Source organism: Mizuhopecten yessoensis, unplaced genomic scaffold, assembly GCF_002113885.1.
Source record: "Mizuhopecten yessoensis strain PY_sf001 unplaced genomic scaffold, ASM211388v2 scaffold10821, whole genome shotgun sequence".
Classification (NCBI taxonomy): Eukaryota; Metazoa; Mollusca; class Bivalvia; order Pectinida; family Pectinidae; genus Mizuhopecten; species Mizuhopecten yessoensis.
In genome coordinates, this window is record NW_018408738.1 from 152,311 (window position 1) to 174,086 (window position 21,776).

General features: G+C 35.2%; 1 protein-coding gene across 4 annotated transcripts in view; it reads left to right on the forward strand.

Annotated features, from left to right (window-relative positions):
* LOC110462658 (protocadherin-7-like) overlaps positions 1–21,776 on the forward strand; it is a 78,726-nt gene that overhangs the window by 47,368 nt on the left and 9,582 nt on the right. For 2 of the 4 annotated variants that reach the window (XM_021516728.1, XM_021516730.1), the window contains one exon: positions 6,148–6,323. The gene's annotated coding sequence lies outside the window, so the exon portion shown is untranslated. Of the gene's footprint in view, positions 1–801; positions 1,621–2,212; positions 2,348–6,147; positions 6,324–21,776 lie in introns of those variants that run through there. The other 2 variants (XM_021516731.1, XM_021516727.1) reach the window with 2 other exon arrangements.

The window sequence follows — 21,776 nt, forward strand, 5'->3', positions numbered from 1 at the left end:
GGGGGGGGGATACTAGTCATGCCAGTTTTGAGTGGGGGGATACTATAGTCATGCCAGTATTGAGTGGGGGGATATTAGTCATGCCAGTATTGAGTGGGGGATACTAGTCATGCCAGTATTGAGTAGGTTACTGTAATTTCTGTCAACATTGGCTAGTCTAGATTTGATAAAATGTAATTATTGCTTCTTAATTGGAAACTTCACTTTCTGTTCCTTTTTGTTAGTTTTGTAAATGAATACTCAACAAATGTTGGACTTTGGTCTGATTACGCTGACTTCCCCACTGATTTAGAACCATGCCCGTGGTAGTGTTTTAATGGCTGTTGACTTTACTGTGACATTACGAGGTCACTTCTGACACCTGTTCTCGTTTAAAAGTCCTGTGTATTATATCATCATCTTCAAACACCATGAAAATTCTATGTGCATTTGTATGCAAGTTTAGTTCCAAATTTTAATCTTGAAATCTCTTTTTATTTCAAACACCTAAAGTGCATAGTCATTTGCCAAAACACACAATTATCTCACAAGAGCAAACACAATCACAACACATGTAAATTTATTTAACATGAGCCCCAAGGAACTTTGTTTCAAATTATACCAATAAAAAACACGTCTTTTGAGTCCTTCCTGACATAACATTGACACAGCAGGCGTCCCATTACGTTTGAAAACTTAACCAATAGCACTATAGGCTTGATCACACTGGCTAATTTACAGTCACAAAAGAGCCCCGACTAACGGCCGTACATCAACTCTGCCGTCAAATACACCTCAATTACTACATCTGACCCTGAATTAGATTAGTTGATATAATAGCTATATATTTCATATACCTGTTACATATGTAGTATAAAATTTATAACCAAAGTATTGAGGCTAATATTTTTAACCGAAAAACTATTTTAAATCATCAGATTTTGGTTGTATTTTTTATATTGTTTAACAAGTTTGTTCTCGGTTAAAGTTTGTCCAGAGATTAGTCATTTTTTCTGACAGGAAGAAACCTTACCCATAGATGAACACCTGATAATACTCGGAGCCTTGTAAAACACAATGGATTTCATATTTACAATTTATGGCGACTTAGATAAAGTTCCTTGGTGTTAGTGTAAAGATACGGAATGAATAAACCCATTTAAATACCCTGGTGAGGAAAAAAAACATAGGTGGATTTGAAACAATGGCGTGTTTATTTTCGCACCGACTAGTATTGTGGGAAACGCACCCTGTCCGTTATGAGGACAAGTGAATCTGATGGCGAGGATTCAGGTCCAATAGAGCCAACGTTTTATCATTATATTGTGGACCAAGTTTATTTTCTCTGAAGAAAGTGCCTATTGAGGATAATGTAAAAATTCCATGTTGATAAAAATCTAGATTTTATAGGTAGGTTAACAGGAAAACTACCTGAGAAAAATCGTGGAACTTTTATCTGAAGTATAATTAAACATTATATCAGAGGGATTAATCAGAGAGAAGTTGAATTTCTGATGATTATCACTATATAAATGAGGAGTTTGATAAAGTTGCAATTCTAAAAAGAATTCATTCCTAACTTGACCAGACTTGGGAGTTGTGTGCTTGTAATGATGAAAAACCTGCAATGTGCTTACCCAGGTAAGTTTTGTTTTTCTATAAGTAAATAGAAACAGGAATGAAGTGGGTTTTTTAATGAAAAACTGATTTAAATTTGTATATGCATCAAAATAGGATTTTTTCTTTATGTTGAGGTACATTGTATTAATTATATAGGTTCTTCACTGTAGTAATATTACACTGCTCATTTACTTCTGTTGTTGTGTTAATGATTTGAATATAAACTATCAGGAATTTAAACAGAACCAGTTTGATAAAGACTCTTCAGTGTTGAAGGGAGATAAGTACAGTCTGATGCACAGTGTTGACATGACTTTTCATAGTCTTCTGTTAGACATCGTAAATTATCTGGTGAGCTGTATAGTTTTAATGTATTCAACATTATATATATACATACATCATAACTCTCTAGCCATATGATTAACATAAACAAACAGGGCATATCTACACAGAACGGCATCTAAAATTTCAATTTAGGTGATCAATAACGATGTCTGTTAAATAATTGATTGGGTGTGATGGTTGGTTGAATCGGTACCCTATATATGTACCCAGAGAATGGCCGTTACAGTGCGGCGTCAGGCAGAACACCTTCACAGGCGTGTCACATGCATCTTTAATCATCTCTCACCTGTAGGACATGTGACACGTCGGTACATCAGCATGTCTATGTCACTAATTGATTGTACATCCTCCTGTGCAGTGTGTGCACAGCCTTTCGCGGAGTATCATCAAGGTCCCCGGACAGGTATATTATAGTTATAATTTAGTACTGGTCTTGCTTTTGCTAATGATACAATAGGTCTTCAGAACATTGAAATGAAAACTTGGCCCACATTGCTTCCTTTTAGTAAACTTTTCATTTAAGTTTTAAGTTTCAAAATGTCTGCCATTCTTAAGTCAAAATTTTGCAAAATTTTATTATAGTTTATAATTGGTCAAAAATAATATATTTTCTGAGAACAGGCATAAACATATCTTAAAGTGCAACTAAAATATTTTGGAGTGATAGCATTCTTGATCTTTTGTGAAGAAGATTTTGGTGGTGCCTTCTGCAATGCCAAAATAACAATACAGTGACTGATGATGAGAGACAGCAGAAAAGTTAAGGATTTGTCTACATCACTACAAGCTGCTTCATCTTGTTGACAGACATTTGTCAGAACACAACAAGCTTTCTGCTGCAAATGAGTCAAAGGCGCTGAAACAAAATCCTGGAGAAGATTCTTCACTAGGTTGGGATGAGGTTGTATGGACTTGTCAGCACCAATGTGAGAAATTGTCTTATTTATGATGGATGAGGCAGGTTATCCACAAAAATGGTTTCTATCTTGATGATGTGAACTCAAAATTAGAAAAACTTCTGGTTTTGTTTTGGCAAGATTGGTGTTTTTGATAGAGAATGTCTGCTGATGGGGTTGTGTATACTTGGGCACTGTCTGGAAATCTGCTATAGTTGATTGGGAGTGAGAANCTTGGGAGAGGAAGGAGACATAATTACAACTAGGGGAGGGCTGTGTGGACACTAGAGGAGGATTATAATGGGAGATATGGAAAAATTGGGGGCAGATGAGGGGTACTAAGGGGAGAGGGAATGAGAGAGATGGACCCTGGTGAGGGGGACATGTTGCTAAAGGAAGATTGGACACTGGGGAGGGAGACAACTATCTAATAGTGGAAGTGGATATAAGGAAAGGGGGAGATGCTAAGGGAAGATAAGGTGTGCATGGACACTGGGGGAAGGGGGTGGGAGGGACAGACACTGGGGGAGGGGGAGGGACAGACACTGGGGGAGGGATTGACACTGGGGGAGGGACAGACACTGGGGGAAGGGGAGGGACAGACACTGGGGGAGGGACAGACACTGGGGGAGGGATGGACACTGGGGGAGGGGGAGGGACAGACACTGGGGGAGGGATGGACACTGGGGAAATTAAGGTACAATACTCGGAGAGGTGGACACTGGTGGAGGGGGAGGAACGAACACTGGGAAAGGGTACAATACTAAAGGAGGGTCGGACACTGGGGAGGGGGAGGAACGAACACTGGGGAAGGGTACAATACTCAGGGAGGGTCGGACACTGGGGAGGGGGAGGAACGAACACTGGGAAAGGGTACAATACTCAGGGAGGGTCGGACACTGGGGAGGGGGATAATGCTAATGGAGTTAATTGGAGTAGGAAGACAGAGAGTGTGTGGGATATGGTATATGGGAAAGGGGACCTTACAGTACCATGATTGCTTTAGTAAGAGCATTTGGTATTGTTTTCATTTGGGTGTAGAGTTTACCTGGGAAATGTTGTACACAACATCAACGTTACAGCCAGTACATTTTACACTTTCACTGTGAGGTATATAACACATATCTGAAATTTAACTTATCATTATGTATATAGCTGTCAATGACTAATGGTACATCTACCAATTATTATATATTAGCAGTTTTCATGAAATCGTTCAGGAAAGACTGACAGACAAATATACCCAGAGATGATGCCCAGTGTATTCATGATGATTGGGCTTTAAATCTACCAGAACGAATCATCATTGTGCTCCAGAAAATCCTCAATCGAGTCATAAAAATGCATTAATTAATCCTACCCTCCAGTAACAGAAGAGAGTTAGGATTAATTAGTACTGTCCCCATATTAATACCCTGTCTGAAAGCCTTAGTTGAGCTATCTCCCTTTGTACCAGTTTTATAGGCCTCAGTCAGACTAAACCCCATACTGGGGAAGGGTGTTAATTTTCCAATTAGGCAGGGCAAGGTCAGGCTGTGTGCTGGCCCCCGTTGCTTTATAGACCTGTACATTGTAATATGCACACTTGATAGTACTCTTGCTTTCCATACAAACAGCTTCTCTGTTTAATCCCCATTGAACAGGTTGTTTTTCATTCATTTTGTACCACACCACAATAAGTCAGGCACTTAAAAAAAAAAAAAAAAAAAAAATTGCTTTTGAAAAAAAAAAAATGGCTTTTGAATCGAGATTTAAAACTTTCCCTACTTTACAAAATGTAGTTTCCATCACACACCTGTTGTGACTTGTGGTCAGTTTGTTTTGTCAAATATATAATGACAGGTCTGTACTTCACAGATGTTGACCAGTGCTGTTGCTGGTCCTAATTGCTCTGATTGGAGTGACCTTGTAATGTACATTGTTAGTATGGAAGTGTGAGTAATGCATGTATACAGTAGCCGAAGGCAATGACCAGTACGCAATGACCAGTACGGACACAGAAACATTTAACTTCAAACAATATGGCCACATTAACCTGGTGTGTCGGGGGTTACATATTGTCCTGTGTAACAAGCTCCAGTTTTCACACAATATTTGTGTGATTAATGGCTGATAACTCATTCTGTGAGAGAACGATTTAATTCGGAGGTTTCATTTAGAAAGTTTAATCGGAAAGATTAATCAGAAGGTTTTATCAGAGAGTTTTACTTATGATTCATGTCGATTTCTTGCTTTGCCTCGGTTGGCGAGTTTTATCATCAGGACTGAAATCAATTGAAGTCAAATCAAATGTATTTAAAGCATGCTCAAGTTGTAAGACGAAGAGTTTAAATATTTTTGCAGTCTCATTTAAAAACTTACGAAATGGGAAAAATATATAATAATATATATAAAATCTGGAGATAAAGTACTACCATTTAGTGAAGGGGGGAAAATGGTGACAGTTCAATGATTAAACAGATGATGATATTGCCATTTAGCCCAACTGTTTTGAGACGGATGTTTATCTGTTGAAATACCCTTTATAACTGTCTATTTATACAGTATATGATAAGTGAAACCATGAGTTAATACACATAAAGTCTACTCACAGTGTCTGAACTGAACACCCTTTACACCATGTAATTTGGCCAGTTTGTAAAGAGTTTTTGATTATAGAGGGTTTACTCGATATACATTGTCTTTGTTGGAATAAGTTCAGATTAGACAGGGTCTGGTAAAGACAGTGTAATGCATCAACATTGTGAAGTATAGGTTGTTAATTATTTAGTGCTGAGTCTAGACCTGCTATAGACCCTGGTTGGGTATACATTGTACATATGTAATTTGGGATATATCAATCAGCGCCCAAATTGCCACCGACATGTGCCGTCTTTCATCCTCACGGTTATAGATACTACCTGTAATGCGTGACCTTGTACCGACAGGTAGCTGGTCAGACCCAGGACCAGCTTCCTACATATTACTTACTGTGAAAACAGGGCCACAACACTGGCAAAATAATTATACAGTGCACTGCCAAAAGTCATACCACATTTGTTTGTTTATCATCAATGAGGCTTGATGGCCAGTTTGATTAGACAAAGTGTCACATTTCGCCCCCCAACAGATCAACATTGCTGGGTATTATGGTAGCTTGACTGTCATTGGCTGGCTGTATACATGGGCCAGTGAGTGTAGGAGGGACTTCAGTGTGTGTTAGTGGAGGAGGACCCACGTGTATTGATGACTTGACTAGTGTGTAACTTCACGTAGGTTGTTGTGTTGTTATGTTTTTAAAAAAGTGTGACATTTCCTATATTTTCAGTGTGTAATGGAATAGTTTTCAATCCTTGATAGAGGAAATACAAGTGGAGCTATTTGGAGCATCATTACACCTATATACATCACTAGGACGGAACGATTCACTACTAACACAGGGAAGGAGCATCAGCAGTACTGTACTCCTACAAAAAGGAAATTAATTACCCCCTTAATGACAAGGTGAGTTCATCACATCATTCAAAAACAACTCTCTTATGTAGATTTTTTAGATTTTTTTCAAAACTAAAATATCCTGTAATTGACAGATGTATAGATGATAATTTGATACAGGGCTACCACGAGTCACATTAACAGATTGATTTTCCACTGACATTGGAACAATTAGTCAATACAATGTACAAAGTTGTATTCACCAATAAGAGCCCTCCAGTGGGATAAGTTGACAGAACATTAACAATTTGTAAAAATTCAATGTACAAAATTCTTAAAATAACAATACTTATCATTGACAACCTTCGTCTTAATGACAATGTGTGAAGACTGCGTTGAGATTTTTTTGTACTACAGGAATGTACTAATTGAACTGCCATGTATTGTTCTACAACAATAGATTTGTATCTGATTGTTTTCCTTCCAATGCCCAATACACTCACTAAGGTTTTAACAATCTTCATAACTGTGATGTAAAAGATGGCTGAAGATAATTGAGATAGAGGATAAAAAAAGATGAAAGAAGTTAGAGGTTCAATTTTTCAAAAACTGTTAACCACATCTCCAATGGCAATTCAAACTGTTTGAATGTATTACAACTGTGCTATATTTATCTTATCTTGTCATGTCATATTGCGTGCTATGTAAATTGTCCTTTTTTCAAATCGTGCACAAATTACTTCAATTAACGAACATTATATTTGGATACATATTGATAACCCAAAGATAATTTGTTTTTGCTAAAAATCTGATTCATAAATGTGAAAATATTTACCTGTATTATGTAGATTTTAGATTTACTAACATGTAAGGATTGAGACTTAATTAGGTATCATTAGTCCGTACCTGTTAATCATTGATCCTGTTATACTCCACACAACACTGTCCTTGTAATAGTTATTACCAAATTCAACTGAATTAAAAATCTGAAGTGAACATAAAATTTATTTTAGAAACTTCCTTATTAATGTTTGTTAATTTTAGAATTATTTTTAGAAACTTTTTACTGGTAAAAAAAAAATCGCACCTGGTTTTTGCAGGTAGACTTCTTATTTTTTCATATTTTTAGAAAATGTCACCGTTGATCCACAAATATGCTTTAATTATGAAATTGTTGAAATATTTCTCACTCTTAAAACTTCATTTTCTGAATCCTTCAGATCAATTCATGTTTGATGACTGATCAAATTGTGCATTGACAACCACCTTTTTCAACATGTTGTGTATCCGAGTACCTTACAAGATTTCTTAATGAAAAATATACCCCCAGTCAGTGAAACTGTTCTAAATAGGCACATATTTTGTATTCAATCTTTTGTGTGGGGCTTATAATTACCTTTCACATAGAATTAATATTACTTTATAATAGAGATATTGAATAGTTTTACAAAACTGTATACATGTGTTAGAACGTGGATACAAAGGTGGAAAAACTCTAAAATATTTCTGTATTAATTGAAGGAAATTCAATATCGGGCTGTAAATCAGAGACAAAATCAGGGATATGTGGGTATTAGGGAGATTTAGAATTCAAGTAGGAAAGGAAAGAAAGGAAGCTTTAAAAGACATAGCGTTACAGGGATCTGGTTGGACATCTATGGGTGATTATTTTGCGTAAAATGAAATGATAGCCTCCAATAGCCACGATACAGGGGATAAGGTTCACTACGACTGGCCCTGATGAATGGAATCACTGGAGAATATTATCACAAATTTATCTTAATAGCCCGGACTTAGCTGCTGGTAATTTGACCACGCAATGGACTAGTGAAAAAGTACAACCAAAAAAATAACACGTGGAAGATAGTGGACACTCCTAAATCTCCATTCGTGTTGGGAGGGATGTGGAACTCTCACATTTTCATGGGATTTTGATGTCTGAAGAGGCCCAGTCAACGTACACTAGGGTATAGAGTTCTTGTCCAGGAACATCCCCCAAGGGGTCGACTCGGAGGTCAGCCTCGGAGTCCATGGATGAGGGAGTGTGAAATTTGATGAAAATGCTGCTGATAAGGACTAGCATAAATCTTACCAAATCTTAGCAACAGAAGACATTTTTCAATGGGCTTGAAATTAGAAATGAGATAATAGGCAAGCTGCTCTCTAGAGTAAGGGTGTGTGATAGCAGGTCCCTATCACTGAAGGATGGGGAAGCTGTCATTTAGTGTGTGAAATATGTCAAAGTCAAATCAAGTTCACGTGTCTTTCTGGTTGCATCTGTTGGACTGGTGCATCATAGCCTTTCAAAGGAGTTTTCTTTTACTCCAAGGATACCACCCAATTGTTCAGGTATGTTTTCATATCTACAAACATAAGGAACTTTAATTTTGGTCTGCTAAACTCTTGGCAGCGTTTCAATTGTTGATAAGTATATTTTGTATTAAAAAAGAGAATTGACATGGGTAGAAAATTGTTTTGAATCCAGTCTGAGGTGCCAGATATATATGAATGGATCGTATGAAACTTTCTTTTTCATAATCTATTTAATCATTTTTCAAAGCATGCTAGGAATAGTACTTTCATAAGTGAACATGAATTTTTAAGTACTCTATGAAATATTCCATTATTGTGTTTTTGACTGACTTCACTGATAATCATACATGCGATGGTTTGTCTTTGTTATCATACTGGGAATTGATGGAATAAACGATCGATTGTAGGAATTCAGTTTGATTAATGAAAAGTTCATCCTGATGATAAATGTCCTGTACAAGCTCTGACATGGTTACATGGGAATCTCATTATGTAAAATGATGATGTGTTTCATATTGGAGATCAATCTGGTTGTATGTATTGGTTTGTGTTTTGCCTGTCATGTAAGCATGCAACTATTGATAGTCAAGTAAATTGTAGCGACTCCCCTAGTCTATCACTGTCGTATATAGGATCTTGATAGCAATGTATAGAGCTAAAAATTTAAGCATAAATATAAACAAAAAACTGCCAGTTTAAAACTTAATACAGGAACATGCTTCTGATGATTCATATCCTTTTGAAGTTTTTGTGAAAATTGATGTCTGAGAACATATGATTATTCAACAATAATAAAGTAGATGTAGAAAATTAAATCTTAATTGGTTATGTCTGCAGTAAACAAAGAGAAACTGCATAAAAACAGCCAGTACTGTGTGGGCTTGATAAGACAATGAAGATTTTCTTATACCTTGCGACATAAGATAAAGACAACTCTTCAAATATAGTGCAACGTAGATTAATCTCGTGTCCTATACCCCTAATTTTTGATTCTGTAGAGTTTAGTCGGCACGATCTATAGGTTTTCATTGTGTGTAATTAAGGCAGATTAAGTCTTCAAGTTTCACAAAATATCAGAAGTGTGCACATCTTGTTCTAATACAGGTTAAAGGGGAGAGAAATACTATCTGTACCTGTCTGTATAGTAAAGCCTTTTACTAAAGTACCAGCCTAAGTATGGTGGCCAACTGGTCGTTATAACCTAATCACTTTTGTGTGCTGGCAATTATCAAATGATGCATGCTCCTTATTAGATATTGATATCCTGTCTTATGTAACCTTCAAACAATTCCAAGGTCAATTTGAATTGTCTTCGTTAGTATTTACCAAGGAGCTGATGCTATTTATATCGACTATAAGGCTTGATTAACATGTATAATGATATGTGATCCTTATCTTGAGATTACCTAGGTCTATTCTTAGTTCTTATATTACTCAAATAATTGTGCACATTAAAACATTAAACTGTTAAATGTCTTGATAACATGAGTTTTTAGCATATTTTTGTGATTAATCTTTATGATAATAATGTTGTACAGTGCAAAACTAAGTCCTCAATTAATTCATAACATTATGTTTACACCGTATTAAAACAGTAATCATGCTGTATCATACTTTTATTATTGTGTCCCATTTGCATGAACGAAAAATGGAAATAACCTACTATACCGTCGTATCCTGACAAAGTCTCGTTGTTAGAGATACGTGTATGAATATCATGACTTATACCCATTATCACAGATGATGTGATATTCATAACACACATATCTGATTTCATACCTTCACACTAAACTAAGCAACAGCCAAACTTGGACTTAAATGTAATTCAATACTGTAAAATGAAAAGTTTTCACCTACTTCTCCCACGAACACTGGGCAAACTATAAAGCTTGCTTCGCGGACAGATTCAACGCTTCGTTAGCAATTGTTTTTCAAGAAGATAAAATGTCACAATTATCAAGGTACAAAAATATTTTGATGTCTTTCATCATAGAAGACTAAGTTCTTAAAATAATTTTTTGATATAAACATATAAATGTATTAGAAAAAAATTGGATTAAAGATTTTATTTTTTTCGCTATCCTGTGGAGGTGACCATTCTCAAAATAGACTTTTAGCAAAAATAGACTGTTGATAATTTAACCTAATGTTGGGTATAAGAATTTCTTTATCTGAAAATACAAATTTTCAAACCAGGAAGTGCATGTTTTGTTTGGAGTAAATAGTGTTTGTTTGAGGTTTGAGGATAACTCAAAATGAGAAATTAATGGTAGCTCTTAATTGATCAGCTGACTAATATGTTCTAATGTATCAAATCTAGAGCCATCATAATGGAAAAGATTTTTGTTGGTGAGTAATTAATTATTAACAATTCAGCGTAGCTTTTAGTGTCAACTCGATGGCGTGTGATGTTTCCAAGACAACACCACACATTTTGCTACGGTTGCTGCACAATGTGTTTTTGACTTGGTTCAGTTTGTCTATAATTACAAGTTTGAATTAACGCGTCTATAGCAACTTCCATCGAAGCAAAATTTACAAGGAAAGGAAAGAATATTGTGAAAAGTGTGGAATATTAACATCCAACCTTTCAACAGCATTGCACAATTGCTAGTGAGTTGGCCAAGAGAACCTTGACAGAAGTTGGACATATTTGGTGTATAAACAATACACTTAACCATAAGTATAGTTGCAGTGTTTCTCATTTGTTGGAGTTGGTAGAGGTTGAAAGGGTATGAACAGGTTGTAATCGAAAACTTTAAAAGTATTTGATAACAGAATCAGTTAACTGTTATCATGTCTTTTAATTCTTTTATGGTAAGAATGCAGTAACAGTGCAATGGAAAGCATCATGTTGTCTATTTTGGGGCAGACATGGCTTCATACCTCTACCTAGACTTACTTGGTTTATTAGGAATGATTGTATTGGCTGCTCGGCTACAGCAGGCGTTGCTGTATATGAAATACACAGAAAGTTTGAAATTGAAAATCATTGTTACGATACAAGAAACTTTACAGTCACTAACCTGTCATATATAATTGGGGTGATCATTTGACATATTACATTACTGCATTCTTACCATAAAAGAATTAAAAGACATGATAACAGTTAACTGATTCCGTTATCAAATACTTTTAAAGTTTTCGATTACAACCTGTTCATACCCTTTCATCCTCTACCAACTCCAACAAATGAGAAATACTTTTCAAAGTTTGTGTTGGAAGAAAATTAACAGGATGCTTGATTTTCTATGGGCATGGTCTCGCATACTGGAGATAAAAGAGATGTCAGCAGACTGAAATTCAAACTGTTTCAATATGTCCTTTGAAACTCTTTTCAGAGGAAGTTTAATGAACAACAATTACAAACATTTTAAAGAGTTTCCTTTGAAAACTTTCAATCCTTAAGAAAACTATTTTGTCCGTTTATATTTGTATGAACTGTACCGATTGTGTTTCGATGATTTCCTTACTATATTGACATTGGGATTCACAGCCTATCAAATAAAGTTGAATCTAAGCTTGCCATTTGAGAACGGTAGACAAATATTTGCTGGCTACTTTGTCTCTGGGAACGATTAAGATTCTCATATTTACCTTGACTTTCACTTCAATAGGGGAGCTGTCATTGCCTATTTATATAAAAGGTTGTGACTGGTGCTGCCCTCTGTTGGGAGGGTACGTAGAGCAGATACACACATTCACTCTCCCTCCATTGACATAGCTCTGATTAGTAAAATCCTTTTGTGTACAGACTGAGATTAATTATCAGTAAAAAAACTCCTTGTGACCTCTCACAGTGCCATCAATATGATCCCCCATGATTGCCATGTTTTTATTCTGGGTAAACATAATGTAGGAGAGGATTTACTAGAAATGTATACATTGTCTCTGATGTAGACACGATGAAAATGTTCTCGTACAATCATTGCAAATGTGAACCGATTCAACTCGGTAATTTTGAAATGTGGGCTTTATGACAGAACATCATCTAACTAAACGCATGTGAAAAGAGTGGAGAGGAGGCCACAGGTTTATAGTGCCAGATAATGCTAATGTAAAAAAAAAAAAAGAATTTGAAATTTATAGTTTCAAAACCTATGGAATTGTTTCCTAGAAATAAACATTTCCTGAAAAATCCAATGTCCTGAAGAAAAATCCTGAAAAACAGTGTTTGTATTGTTTTAATAGTTTGGACAACAATTTCTTCAATGTCATTCAAAGTAGATATTTTTTCAACCTAGTAGAAAGTGTTACTGTGATTATTTGTATATATCTGTTAAAATGTAATATTTTTCTTTGTTCGAGTGACCATGACAATTACAGGTTTGTAGTTAGTTAGTGCATGTGATTTTTTTTGCTTGGTCATCGCTAATATCTGTCTGGTAAAAATATACAGTAGAAAGTACATTGTACCTAAATAGGAAAAACTGAATATCTTATAAGATGACCTAAGTAAAATAGGTTTTTGATAAAATCTTCATCAATTTGGAGATTCATGAAAAATCTTAATTAATCTGGAAAGCTATACTGGAGTAAGTTGGCGAGATACTGAGAGGGTTATTTTAAACCGTTGATGGCTATCAGCTTAATCAATATTTACTTTGTACTTATCCTGGCTAGTGTTAAGAAGTTTATCAAGTATCGCCATTAGTACAGAGGGGCCAACTTGTGTCAATTTACACCTAGACATAAGTGTCCTTCACACCGCCATAGTCAACAGTATGAAAGGGGAGGGACTCTCCACACCAAACACGGTCATTACCTCAACGACAACACTCGCTCCCTATTGTTACCGGTCTATAAACGGCTGTGGCTCCCCCTGATGTAGATCCTAATCCCAAGTCTAACTGCCAATATTTGGTATTTTTAATCACCAGATCACATCCTTGCTTGTTATTTCTAGCTATGGTTAATCCTTCAAATGGAATCATTTTTACTCCTTTTTAAAAACATGTTGATATAATAAGAAAAATAGTTGAACAACTTATTCCCTCAGGGAAAAAAATGATAAAAAATAAATTTCTTGACCTGTTTCAATTTAAAGATGGTTATTTAAAAGGATATTCAACGTTTTCCTGTTAATATCAACTTTCACCAGCATAAGAAAATCTGACATGTTAGTACATGAAATTATAATGATTGCCAATGAGCAGGCAACTTCAGTTATATAAACTTTATTTATCTTACAACAATTACGAAACAAGTTTCAATAACTTATATTAATCACTCTTGTTGGCCGGGATGTTAGGGCGTGGGTCAAAATGTGGGAGGAAACCGGAGTACCCAGAGAAAACCCACGTGATCGGGCAGGTAACACCTCTGAATTGGGAATCGAACCCCGGCCACCTTGGTGAAAGGTTATAGTACGCTATCCACTGCCCCACCTGACCACCTTTAAGTTAGTATTACAGGTACGCATTTCATTAAAAGTTAGTTACTTAACTGTTAGTCACATACCACTGGAATACTAAGAGTGATATTGCCAGTTTATATTAGGGCGATTCATTATTTCACATGTAGCAATTAATAAGATGTATTACCTAAATAAAGAACAGCCTACTGCTGAAACATATCAATTGTTATATCAATATGTTAAATAAAATATATGCAGCGCAACAAAAAAAGGCGTTTCTGGTACGTAGCTCTATGCCCACTGACTTCTTTTTCAAATGACCTTACATTGAAGACTTCAAACAAAGATAAATTTGGGACACCTTAATAGTATTGGCATTTTGGTAAAATAGTGACGTTATCCTGTCATCAACATCATTTTGTCACCTATAATTTTTAGTTAAAATTTCAGAAAGCTAATCCAACATGAATACAAAAATTATTGATTCAGTTTTGCAAAAAGTATAATTTGCATACAAAGGAAATTGTAGGTGTGGAATAACTGCAATACTGAGCAGATTTGCTCATCTGGTGTTTCAGATTGCACAAAAGTATTGCGTGTATGGGTATATTTCATCAGGACTTTATAGACTAAAACCTATATCCATTCACGACAAAAAATTGTAATCCAATAATGTCTGATGAACATATGTTTGGTAAATTACTGCCTTTATTTTATCAATTTTCTTTCCATAACTTTGAACAATGAGGCTATAGACACCAGGGACAGAATAATCACATTAATTTAATAGGTCATAAAATTTATGGTACTAAACGTTTGGAATCCATTAAATTTTCGGTTCATCAATTTTTGGAAAAAACAATTAAATCGTAAGTTCAGCAGGAAATAGTTCTAGCTTCTGAGGTAACATGGTAGATCATTTTGTTTTGTCACAGTTTAAAAAACATATGTTGTATGGCCTGAAAACTAGCATTCACCAAGTAATAGAAATAGAGATATTAACTAGGGTAACATTTCTGAATTTATACGATCTTGTTTTATAAAAAAAACTGTATAGTTTATCTGTTAATATATTCCTGCTTTTGTTTAAATCGGGGTTTAAAATATAAAGATGAAAGAAATATTTCAGTTGTTAAAATTTTATCAATCGTGGTATTTTCATGTTTTTTCTTTAAAAACTGTCTGACAAAGCTGGTGTGTAGGGCCTCACCACCACCTACGTCTTAAGTGTTCTGTAGGACTTGCTCAGATACAGAACCTCTTATTTGGATATGATAAGTACAGGGAGATAAGTGATTGGGAAGGTGCTATATGGATTACCTGGCCTCCTTGATACCTTTGTGAGCTGTGATTACCTTTCCTTGGGAAACAATACATTGTTTACCTGTGTCTGACGGAGCCCCTTTGTGTGCCTATCTGCTGTTTGTTTACTGTTAATTGATAGGGTAGCAGACTAATTGTTGGGTCCACCGACCACCATTGTCCTAGGTGTTATGTTGATTGCCGAGCTCTCCTGAGTCAACACCTATAGGGATAGGTTTCACTTTGAAGTCCTGACCATTCTAGTCAAGCCAGGTACCCCGAATAACAACTTGAGAAATGATTATTTCACCAAGAAAAGTCTGTGATTTTACGATAGAGGTACTTAGTGGGTAGGTCAACAGAATGCCTACACTAATCTGTCAGATTAGGTGTAATCCCCGAGATGTAGGTTGGGTCAGGATCTCTGGCATCAGTTAGATACTGTTGTTCACCGAGAGGAGGAGGAGGGCACGACACACACACCAGCTACCCATATAAGTGTTGTATATTCCTTCAACGTCACTGTGACGGACAAGACATACTGAAGTAGTTGGTAAGTCAGCATCACTTTATATATAATCAGTGAAAATAATGCATATCAAATTTGGAACTATTTGGTAACATGAAAACTTAAAATGTTTAAATTAGGATACAGAAATTATGATCATCATAAAAAAAAATCATAAAAAAATCAAGTAACTAACAGTGTTGATTATAAATCACCTGTGATACAAAACAAATGAATTATCGAACTGCTCATATTTATTGGAATTATTGCATTTCCTTTAAGATATTACTCATCAGGTTTTTTGTAATTTATTGATACAACACATTTGTTGAAATTTCCTAATTGACTATTATTATTATAAGCTACCACATTGATGTAATAAGGTGCCTGTTCTAATGGCAGCAATCTTGGGGATTTTGAAAGTATATCTCAGATTCTTATTTTAAAATTCTAGATTTTTCTGTTCTGGATTATATTATAATTTATGGAAGTTTTCCGGTGGAGTTTGTTAGACTGCTTTCGTCAACAAAATGGTACTGTATCAATTAATACAATCGGCAATTGAATGAAAACAAGGCTACTGAGGAACATCTACTCATTCAGCTTGTAACGTACCACTGATATACCACTTTATTCATCGGAAACTCAAGTTGGATTCAATTGGGATAAAGAAACATTAAGGTCTTTTTCACATTTGGAAAGAAGTGAAAATATGTTTGAGAGGGAACCTGTCTATAACAAAGCAAATCCAGTCCTCCATATTCGGTCAAATATTTAAACTTACGTAAAAAATGTATGCTGTAACAAAATATATTTGAACCTGTAGTCATGCAATAAATTAACTGGCTCAGACTTTTAAAAATAAACAGTACACGTACCAATCTTATTTATTAATGTCGTTGACGTTGGATGTTTAAAATTAATTTATTATGTGTAGAGGTTGGGAAACATGCCGGTAACAAAAGGATGTCTTCAAAGGTATTTGTTACCCAGTATAATTAATTATAATTTATCGTACATATAGGTCAACTTTGTCCCGGTGAAAAGACCTGAATACAAAAGTCCTGTGTACAACACGATCTTCTCGTAGCATTGATTTAATTTGGTCGCCGTAAGAAGCGTCTGTGACAAAAATTAATGTTACATGGAAAATAAATGTCTCTACAAGTTTTAATAACATCTCAGTTGGTCGGAAAGAAACAATAAAGTCTGTCATCTGGCAGGGACAATGAACATCATTTTTAATACCCTGACAGGTAGATGTCAGTTTCTCACAGCAAAACATGTCATTTCTCTTAACTTACGGTCCCTGTTGCTATCTCTGTATAGACTCTGAAACCAAACTGTGTGACACATCTGTTACAAACTGCCCCAGTTCTACCTATATGATGCATGACTAGCCAAAACGCAAACAACTTCTGTGAGCAAGGTAAATGCATTTTCCGTAACAGCGTTGATATTTGGAGCGTGCATGGATGGCCACGGAGGACGAGGATGACTATACAGATGTAGTAATGGTATTGCCCACACCTGTACTGATAGCCGGCCAATGATGCCTTTCACTAGATAATCCAAGTAGTTGAGATATTGGTTATTTTTCATTGTGAATGTTTATCTTATCCGTTAGCCAATATTAGCAGAGGAGTTAAGATCTCCCTGGCTGGGACGGCCAGTGAAAGAACCCGATTACAGCCACAATAGTCAATAGTAGTGGTCATTATACAGGCTACAAAAGGAGAATGATTGGTCAAGCAGTGATTTACGACCTCCGATAACTTGGCTCTGAGCTACCTGTCATCAGCATGTACTACAGATAGGCTGAGTAATGTGTGTATACAAAGACCTGCACTACCTGTCCAGGTAAAATATATAGACAACTCTATATAATAAGTACATTCTGATGGACCTTTTTTAGGGGGGTTTATTATGACAAATCGGTTTTTACCTGCAAGTTGAGGGATAATACATTTGTGTAAAGAAAGTAAGTGTTTCTGGATGTACTGCATGTACAATGAGCAAGTCTCTAAGACTTCTCCAGGATATTTTAGCAGAATGTATTATCAACAATATGTTACAGAGACATATTGAGGACCACTGGATCTAAAGTAAGCGTCTGTATGGATAGTTGATGATGTGACATTTGTGTAATGTGTCAATATCGTGATAGACCCACGATGACATCTGGCGACCTTTCCCAATGTCAGTGAACCGTGTTGTTTGAAGTCAAACCATTATAACAAACAAGATTTATGTCCCAGCCAGACTTTTGAGACTGATATTAATTGATTTATGTAGCCTTAAAATGTTTAACCAGTCAAGCTGTTAATAATGTAGATATCAATTGTATTAATTTATTATAGAATATCAAACCTCGTCTCAAATACACATTTTTGTTATCTATAAACCATTTCTACTGGTGTGTACACGCTAAATTGAAAAAAAAAATAAGCAGTGCAAGTGAAATTGTATAACACGCATATCAATATGTGTATGATACATATTTGCAAGTAATATGACCTGTCTATGTAAATTTGTATTTATAGGTAACCACAAGCCTTCCTCATATAGTAAATGGTAGCTGGGTGATAGAATACCAGTGGCTACCAGATATATACATATAGCTTATTATTCAGTATTTGTGTTGATAATCCTTTGTTTGTAAATAATCTTGGGAACATTTCTGAGTGGGTACTTAGTTTTATAAATGGAAAATGAGAAGTTTGTGTAGACATTCACCTGTGAAATTTTATCCAGTTTGAGGGGGAGAGGGTCCTTACCGTTATGGCTTGTTTGTATATACCAGATGCAACAAAGGGGAGACAATCTGCTGGCTAAATATTTGTTCTCAATCCGTAATCCTCGGGACATTCATGGTCATTTCAAGTGGTCAGTCACATATTTGTCCACTAACTGCCTTCTAACTGTCAAGTGTGAAGTAAACATTGACTGACTACTATGAACAAGTGGACAGTACTGGCTAGTTTTAAACTGGACGCTCACTGTGTTAGCAGCAAAAAAATGACAGTCTTGGTTGATACATATAGCTGATTGATGATCAGTGGAACCTGTATAAACCAGATCTCTGATCAGTTATTGTCCAAGGAAACCATCCACTTTGGTGATAAACATATGTGACATATGTAAAGAGTGTTATCATGATGATGTGGTCGAACCACTGAATTGTGTTCGTGAAAGATGGAATGTGAAAAATATTCCAGAAATGGATTGTAATGGTGTAAATATCGGCTGACAGCATGTTTTAATGACTTTTGTCATGCTATAGGATATCCATGGATGGTGTTATCATTTCTGTATTTCAAGGTGAGAATTGGAACATACCAGTTGGTTATATGTTACAATTTACACAGGTGTTTTATATATAATTAGGTCTGGAACTTAACATAACCAGTGCCCTATGGATGTGTGACTTTAAAGTTATACAAGTAATTTACAATTAGGTTACTTGAGTGTTAAATGTTGGCTAGGTTTGTAAGATAACAGGTGCCCTATGGTATATGTATGATGTGTGACTTAAATAGTTACAATTAAGTTACGCATGATTTAAGTGTTCAGTAAGGAAATAGAACTTAACAAGTTACACAAATTAAGGTTACATTTGCAAATTACAAGTTACACAAATTTTAAGTGTTCGGTAAGTAAGATGTGTTAGTTACTTAGCTACACAAGTTTTAAGGGTTTGGTAGTAAGATGTGTTAGTTACTTATAGCTACACAAGTTTTATTTACACATACAATGTGAATGCTTTTAAAATGAACCTTTTTATCTAATTTTTATCTATGCTACTCACATATGTTTGTTTTTAAAAAAAAAAAAAAAAAAAAATCACCATGGCCCTAAATGACCACAGCCGTGGATGGGCCGTTAAACCCAATCTAATTTTATCTACGCTACTCACATGTTTGTTTTAAAAAAATAAATAAATAAATCACCATGGCCCTAAATGACCACAGCCGTGGATGGGCCATTAAACCCAAACAAACAAACACAAATTTTAAAGGTCTGCTAGGTGCCCTATGTATGATGTGTACCTGTCTTGTTACACACATATGCTTTCTGTATACATACAAACCAACAGACCTTTTTTTACCTGTTGATTGAATCTGTTACCAGTGATGGATTGTCAATTACTGGTATTTATGTGTTGTGTAGGAGGGGATGACAGATGTCAGTGCATCAGAGGTGCATTATTTCTGACAGTGTGGGCGACCTCTACTAAAACACATACTTTGTATCATGGAATTATAGATTCCATGGTTGTATTTAGTATAAGGTCAGTTTACTAATTAAATTACTTTACACAACTTTTCAGGTTCACTTTGAATAACTATTTGTTCAATGTTTTAATTAGTTAAAAAAAACTTTAAGTTGGTATGCTAAAAACAGGTCACTCCAAGACAACTCATAATGGGTCAAATTGTCTTTCTGCAGATAATAGGTTAATTTTGTTTGAGCACAGAAATGTTTTCAGCTTATATTCCATAGATATGTTAACATTCCTGCAGATTGTGGGTTATAACACGTATTTCATTCTTTTCTTCAATACAAAGTTGATAACTGTTGTTCTAATATTTGTGGTTGAAAATGTTTAATTAGTTATGATAAAAATAAACACATTAAATGAAATCATATGGACTGTATCAATAGCAGGATATGAAACTTGTTATAAACTATTGCATACTTTTCACAAACAATATGCAAAAATATTAAGTGCCAATCTGTGTTTATACTGTCCAGGCACTGATCTTATAGAAAGCAAGTATAAGTTTTAATGCTGGAAAAAATAATTCAACATTTTTACATCTTTTCACAAGTGAGGTATAAAAATTCACTTTTGAAAAGATAAAAGGTGTCATTTATTCTTTTAATTTTAATGGTGTAAAATTAAGGGTTTGTTATTGCTGAAAATTACTGCCATATTAACCCTGTAAATATTTCTAATAATATTGTTCGTTTTAAGTAGCTGTTATTTCAATTCTTTTAGATCATTGATCAAAGTTGACTGAAACCAGGAATTAATTATAATGTCCAGTATCGGATATGATGTTTTTGGTAAAGATGAAAAAATAAGATTGGGGAAATATTCAATTTATACTGGACATTCAATGACTTGATCAACAAACACTGTCAAAGTGTATTGCGTTAAAACATAATATGTATGTAAGTCTGTTTTACCATAATTGATATTTGGCACTCTCAAAATCATCTATAGATAATGAAAATATTAATAACATTTTTTTTCATATAAAAAACAATTCAATTTTGCTTTAATTTTTGCTTTAATTATTATTGCTTTGGAATCATAAAATAAGATTGAATTAATCACGATCGGACTGCTGTATATAGAACTGATGATGCAATATTGTCTATCCCGAGGACAGTACAAGTATATTTACAAGATATAATTAGAGGAATCAATTACAACATGCATGTACTACACAAATATCATGTAATATGTCAACTGCCATGGGGAATTAATTTACGGAGAAAAGCGAAGAGTTTGTCAAACAGAGACTGACACACTGGCTACTTACAATGTTCTTAGCCTGTTTGTGTCACCTGTCTTACAATACTGAGTGGTCAGTCCACAGGGGATGGACAGTTGACATCTATATGACTGACCAGTGAGTGTCCAGTACACTGCAGCATTAACTAGTACCTGGCCGGCCTTACAGGTAAATGACATTTGTATGGTGTAGTAAACTTTGCTGGCAGGACGTATTAATTAATGTAAAGGTCTAGTACTACACAGATATACACTGCTCACTTATACAGGGCAGTAGTACACACCAGGTACTCTAATTAATATATACAGGTAAATACAGGTGCATATAATCATTGGGTGGTCAGTGTGCAGGTCCCTCAGTAAGACAATGGTCAATCCCCTGTGTGTACGTGAATGAACTCAACAGTGGTCAGCATGACTTGGTCATCAGGAATCTTAAATAATTCAGGAATGGATAAGGGAATTATTTCTCTAGTTACTAATCAATTTTCAAGTAAGTATAATGAAGGAAACACAGAA